Source organism: Anopheles stephensi, unplaced genomic scaffold (genome assembly GCF_013141755.1).
Source record: "Anopheles stephensi strain Indian unplaced genomic scaffold, UCI_ANSTEP_V1.0 ucontig288, whole genome shotgun sequence".
NCBI classification, from domain to species: domain Eukaryota; kingdom Metazoa; phylum Arthropoda; class Insecta; order Diptera; family Culicidae; genus Anopheles; species Anopheles stephensi.
In genome coordinates, this window is record NW_023405222.1 from 35,465 (window position 1) to 41,947 (window position 6,483).

Genomic DNA, 6,483 nt, shown 5'->3' on the forward strand with positions numbered 1-6,483 from the left:
CGATATTGGCCGATACGAATCGTGTCTTGATGGCGGTTTGCCAGGCTTCAAGATAGTGACAACTTTCACTTCTCTCCACTCTTGCGGGACGCCGTTGACCTCCAACATATTGTTGAAAATACTTAACAGACGCTTCCTCCCTATGTCAGGAAGATTTTGAAGCAATTTGCTACCAATCTGATCCAGACCTGGGGAGGAATGTTTGCTTGATAGGAGAGCAAGTGACAGCTCTACCATTGTGAACGGTGAATCCATCCTAGGGTCACTACCAGGCGCATGTTGTGTAAAGCTTTGCGCAAGAACGAAATCGAGACAAAGCTTGTGGGCAAATTCTTACAGCCACTCGCCAGAAAAGCTTTCGCTCTCATTGATGTTGTTGCTGTTTCGCATCCTTCTAGCCATTCTCCAAAGCGAATGAAGTGAAGTGGAGGTGTCTAGATTATTGACGTATCTACGCCAATAACCTTTTTTCTTCGTCTTCAACAGGTTTTTGCACGTTCTTACCAGTCCTTTATATTTTTCATATAAGGACCTCGAGCTCGTGTCCCGGAAGGCTTTAAATGCCTCACGCTTTTTGGTAAAAGCCGCTTGGCAATCCTTGTCCCACCAAGGAGTGGGAGGTTTTTTAAATGTCCTTGCTTGGTGGAAGCGCCTTGTTTTGGCCTCAAGGGAGCTCTTGTAAAATATTAACATGCTGTTTCTTCCTCTTCTTCTTAGCTTAACAAATTCTTAGGTTATGTTAGCCATTATTTACTCACTTGACTTATTGATGCCCTTATTGATTGTGATTGATTGATTATTGATTGGTAGTTGGATTTCATGCCTCTATATTGGCTGGAATCCGAACTCTTTTCCAGCTGTTTAACAATCGGCACCGCTGTCACCTATACCACAAGGCTGCCCCCTTTACATGCAAACTTGTAAAAGCAATGTCTTGTTGTTCAAGAAATTTTGAATTTGTCTGAATCATTCAATGAAATTTTGGGATGTCTCGAAAAAAAAAATTCTGCTCAATCAAGTTTAATGTCGCGAAGGAAAATCATAAACCGTTTGGAAGCAGTCTCCGTAAAACGGGTACTAAGTCTGCGGAACGTTCCTCCGTAACATGACCTGACTATCCCGCTACGTTGTGTGTGTGTGTTTTTTTTTATTCATGAGGGACGGCCTGCCTGTATTGCTGAGCTAAGTGGTGTTAATAATGAAGCTATAATATGGCCAACATGTCCTTGGAGGACTTTAAGCCAAGAATTTGATAGTGTTTAATTAATTTAAACCAAAATGCATACAGCACTTATCAAAACGGTTAAAAGATTTGTTTATTTTTGAATAATTTTTTTGAATTCATCAGCATGTAACCACATTCCAGATTCAAGCTGGGCTGGAATAAATCAAGGAAGAGATTGAGGTGAAAAAAGTGTACAATTGACTGTACCACTGTAAACTGTATTCTACTGCTGTACCATTATGTAGCGATGGTAAACCAGATTCATTTTTATATGCGGAAGGATAATTATTGATCTGCTGATTAGTGACCGATGAATCTTAAACATTATGCATACGTACCTTTTTTAGCACCGGCAAACAGCTCATTTTCTTCATTTATAAGTTGCTCATAACAATGTTGAAACTCAACTCTTTAAATTCGGAATTGCATTTTGTTCAACACCTGTAGTTGATTGTTCTTTAATTCTGATATATAAAAAAATGCAAGCATTGAAATATAAGAACACAGTAACCAATTTCTGATAACAAGAAGCATCACCTGATATGTGATAAAACATGAATCTTTCGGATGTCTCAGTGAAAGACCACACGTGTTGACGGGTAAGCTTCTTCATACGTAGTGGGTGTATTATTCCGTTACCAGCATGGTATATGAATATAGGAGGTAGAGTTGTTTAAAGCAAATTGACATTTCTCTACCTGACATAACAGTTCCTTGGTCATCGAGGGGAAGGTTATGATGAATCGGATTGAGAAGAGTGATTAGGGATGGGCGCTCCGGTCCGGAATCACGATTCTGATCCGATCCAGCATATAAATGAGTCCGATCCGATTCGAAAGAATAATCCCGACCAGTTCCGGAATCGTTTTTGATTCCGGACTCGTTTTGAGTCCAGACACGTTTTGAGTCCGGACACGTTTTGATTCCGGACACTTTTTGATTCTGAACTCATTTTGATTCAGGAATCGTTTTGATTCCGGAATCGTTTTGATTCCGAACTCGTTTTGGTTCCGGACTCGTTTTGGTTCCGGACTCGTTTTTGATTCCGCGCTTCGGATTCCCGTTCTGCTGCAAATGTATGTCGTGCACACTGTTCTGCGTTATCTCCTCTCTTCTTTGTCCTTGCCATCCGGTTGCTTGGTGGTATAATTTTGGAGGCAACGGAGGATTCCTCTTCTTTTTTTATTTTCGTTTACTGTGTTTCTTTTTCCTTTAACAGCGGCTGCTGACTTAAATTTGGTAAATTTGTTTGGGTGTATAAACTCACACCTTCAAATGATTTTAAGTCCATGCCATTTTATTGCTCATGCATATGCTTTTTATTCCCTTGTTTAATATGTTTCCGACTCCTATTGATGACGCTCGATTCTCGATTCCGGAAAATTTTTTTTTGGGTTTAATAGACTTTATTCACTTTGACTCAAATTCCATATCATCATTCAAAGGATGATATAAATTTAATATCAACATGAATATGAATTTTACATTCATATCAGAAAACATTGCAAACGAGAAATAAAAGCTAAATTCTAACAGTTCGGTGCTAACGACGCTTGTTTTTTATTCATAAGGATCGGCCTGACTAACGACGATTTACAAAAAGAACAATTACAAAGCGGCACTTAAAAAAAGTGCAAAAGACTGGGAGAAAACTTCTCAAATCTCATTAACACGTTGACTGCCAAGCCGTTTTGAGTACGAACCGTTTCCGAGTAGAGGTCACTTCCTTCTATGTGTTAGTACAATGCGCCTCGCTCACTTCGTGTATCATACTCGATCGTGTTTTTGGTATGCATGCATGTAGGTAAACAATGTTAGGTTACTGATTAGTAGTGATTAGAGATTGTTCGAGCATACTCGCTTCTTGCTTCGTTTGCAATTCAATATCTTTGTAAAATTTTCACTGATTTTGACTGAACATGGATAAATCACCTGATAGTGAATCGATTAGCAGCTATGGCGAGATTGGTGGAAATGATATTCATAACTTCGATTCAGATAATAGTGATGAGGAAGAAGTCATACAGCCAAGCAAGAGAAAGCGTTATGTACTTGATTCATCAGATTCTGATTGTGAAGATGAACGTTGCAATCTTAGTGAAAGTGAAGGCGCTATTGAGGAAATTTTTGGTGAAAAAAGAAAAAAAAATAAATATCAACAGTATTCAAAGCACAGAAGTTGAACAAATTCAATGGCATGAATTCAGCGGTCGACAAAAATCATTTACCTTTTTAACATACAAATCCTTGCGATGTAAATCAGTAAAGTGCATTTTCGTTATTCGTCGACAACAGTATTATAAACGTGCTCGTCCAAGAAACAAACCGTTATGCGCAGCAAAAATTTAACAGATTGAAGCTATCACCAAGTGCTCGTATGCACCAATGGAAGCCAACTAATCTGCCAGAAATAAAACAATTTCTTGGATTGTTATTATGGATGGGGCTCGTAAATTTTAGCCCTATTGCCAATTATTGGTCAAAAAAGAATGTATATAACTTTAGCCTACCGAGCAGCATAATGTCTCGTAATAGGTTTGAATTATTATTGAGCAATATACATTTCGTCGATAATAATACGATTACTCCACAAGATAGAGTAGGAAAAATATTGCCATTTTTTAACCAACTTCAAGATAATTTCCAAAAAGATTATACTGCTGGTGAGGATATAGTGATAGACGAATCCTTGATGCCATGGCGTGGAAGATTAATCTTCAGACAATACATACCGAACAAGGCACAAAAATACGGTATCAAATTGTTCAAACTTTGTGCGAACGATGGTTATACCTGGGCAATGAAAATTTATTCAGGTAAATCAGCTGACGGAATCCGCGAAACTGGATTGGCGCAAAATGTTTGTGCACATCTTGCAGAAAAATTGTTCGACCAAGGGCGAACATTATATATAGACAACTTTTATACATGTTACGAATTGGCTAAATTATGTCTAGCTCGGAAGACTCATGTAGTAGGAACTCTTCGTCATAATAAAAAAAACTTCCCAACATATTTTTTAGATTACAAACTTAAAAAAGGAGAGATGGTAGCCAAGAAGGATGAAAATGGGATAGTTGTGTTGAAATGGAGAGATACCCGAGATGTGAGACTACTATGAACAAAACACGAACCTATTATGGTACAGACCAATAAAACCTTTGGTGGTCCTTCCTCAAGTACCTCGGTCACTAAACTAAAACGATTGGCTGTTCTGGAGTACAATAAGGGAAAGTGTGGAATGAACGTCTCCGATCAAATGGTGTCATATGCTACGACCATGAGAAGAGGTATAAAATAGTATCGCAAACTAGGCATACAGCTTTTGCTCGGAATTTCAGATGTAAACGCGTGTGTGGTTTACAAAAAAATAACAAATAAAAATATAAATATCCGTAACTTTCGGGAAATTATAGCGGAACAATTATTAGGATTGCCTGCCAATAATTTTACACGAAGTTTGGAGAAAAAAAAACCATTTCATTGACATACGCAAAAATAATGCAGGAAAACCCGTTAGGCGTGCATGTCAACGATGTTATGCCATGAAAAGAGACGAGATGGTACGGACAAAAGCACGTTCAAATGTAAAAAAAACTACAAAATATTGTCCAAGTTGTTCGAATCAGCCACAAATGTGTGAAGAATGCTATCGAATTACACATAATGGTGATAAAAATTAAAGGTCTTTGAAAATTAAATCTCGTTTTTTCAATTCAATAGCTTCGTACAAGGTGTTTTCGTTAATAATTCGTAATCACAACAGTGAGTGCAAATACACGCACAAAACCAGAATACGTTCATAGTATTCGTGCCCTCTGTAAACGGCACGTTGTGCCGATTTGCTGTCACCCAAAAAGCGGGTGACGCGGCCTGGTGAGAAGTATCGCCGTCACCCACTTTTTGGGTGACACGGCAGTCAAAGTGTTAAAGCAGATCGGCACAGGTTAAGAATTTTAAATCGAAAGTTTCATTATCAAAATAATTTAAAGGTTTAAGCACCCAAACAAATTTATCACGGCCAGACTATCCTGTAAAACAATCTGTCACGAATGTACTGCAAAGCGGTGTGCGCATGTCTGTGTTGGTGCGCTATTGCAAAACAGAAGAAAAATTTGTTTACCGAGCAAGAATAGAAAAAGAAGATGTGCAAAACCAACGACGAGTATGCAGCCGCTGCGAAATGCAAAAGAAACACATTAAACGAAAGTAAAAAAAGAAGAGGAAACCTCCGTCGCCTCCAAAATTCTACACGTAAATTATACCACCAAGCAACAGGATGGCAAGGACAAAGAAGAGAGGAGATAACGCAGAACAGTGTGCACGACATACATTTGCAACAGAACGGGAATCCGGAGCGCGGAATCAAAAACGAGTCCGGAACTAAAATGAGTCCGGAACCAAAACGAGTTCAGAACCAAAACGAGTCCAGAATCAAAACGATTCCGGAATCAAAAAGTGTCCGGAATCAAAACGATTCCGGAATCAAAAACGAATCCGGAGTTTGTTTTGAAACTGATTTTTTTTCTTGATACTCAAATTGATATTTTATACATAAGTTTTTACAGATTTATTATAAAGAGGCGAAAACTAGGCTGATAATGATTTTTCGGCTTTGGTAATGCAAGTGTTACCTTGGGTAATGGTGCATTTTCGCCTACCTCACAGGTCATACGGCTCATACGGGTCATACGGGATCAGTATTTTTCCTGTCACAGGGTGCGGTGCCGGTCTTCATATGGCAAAATCTTCATATGGCTTTGCACATACAGCCTCAGCCAGCCATGCACCTACCCCCCCATATAAAAACCGGAGCGCGGAATCATGATCCGGACTCGACTCCGGCGGTGGAGCGCTCCGGGCAGATTCGATTCGGCAAATGGTCCATCCCTACTCCCTAGTTAAACCACTCGTACGGCTCTACCATGGAGGTAGAACCGAGCGATTGATCGGACACAGGCTTCACTACAGTGAAGCGCAAAAGTTCCGATCCAGGCGAATCAGCCAAAAAAAGACCGATTGTAGTTCCGGGGGTTTCATCTTCGCCTCCTACAGGGGATATGAACAAAAGGAGCAGGGCATATCATGCATCCTACAAAGGAAAGCATGATGTTTATTTCATGCCCAGGAATACACCCCTGATCGTTCACCTGTTAGAGCGTCGATCTATAAAAATTATCCAGGGGTCCTGAATGTTCTTCGACTGCGTCCGAATAAACTCCTCAGTTTATCCGCAAAAGACCGGCTACAAGCCAATG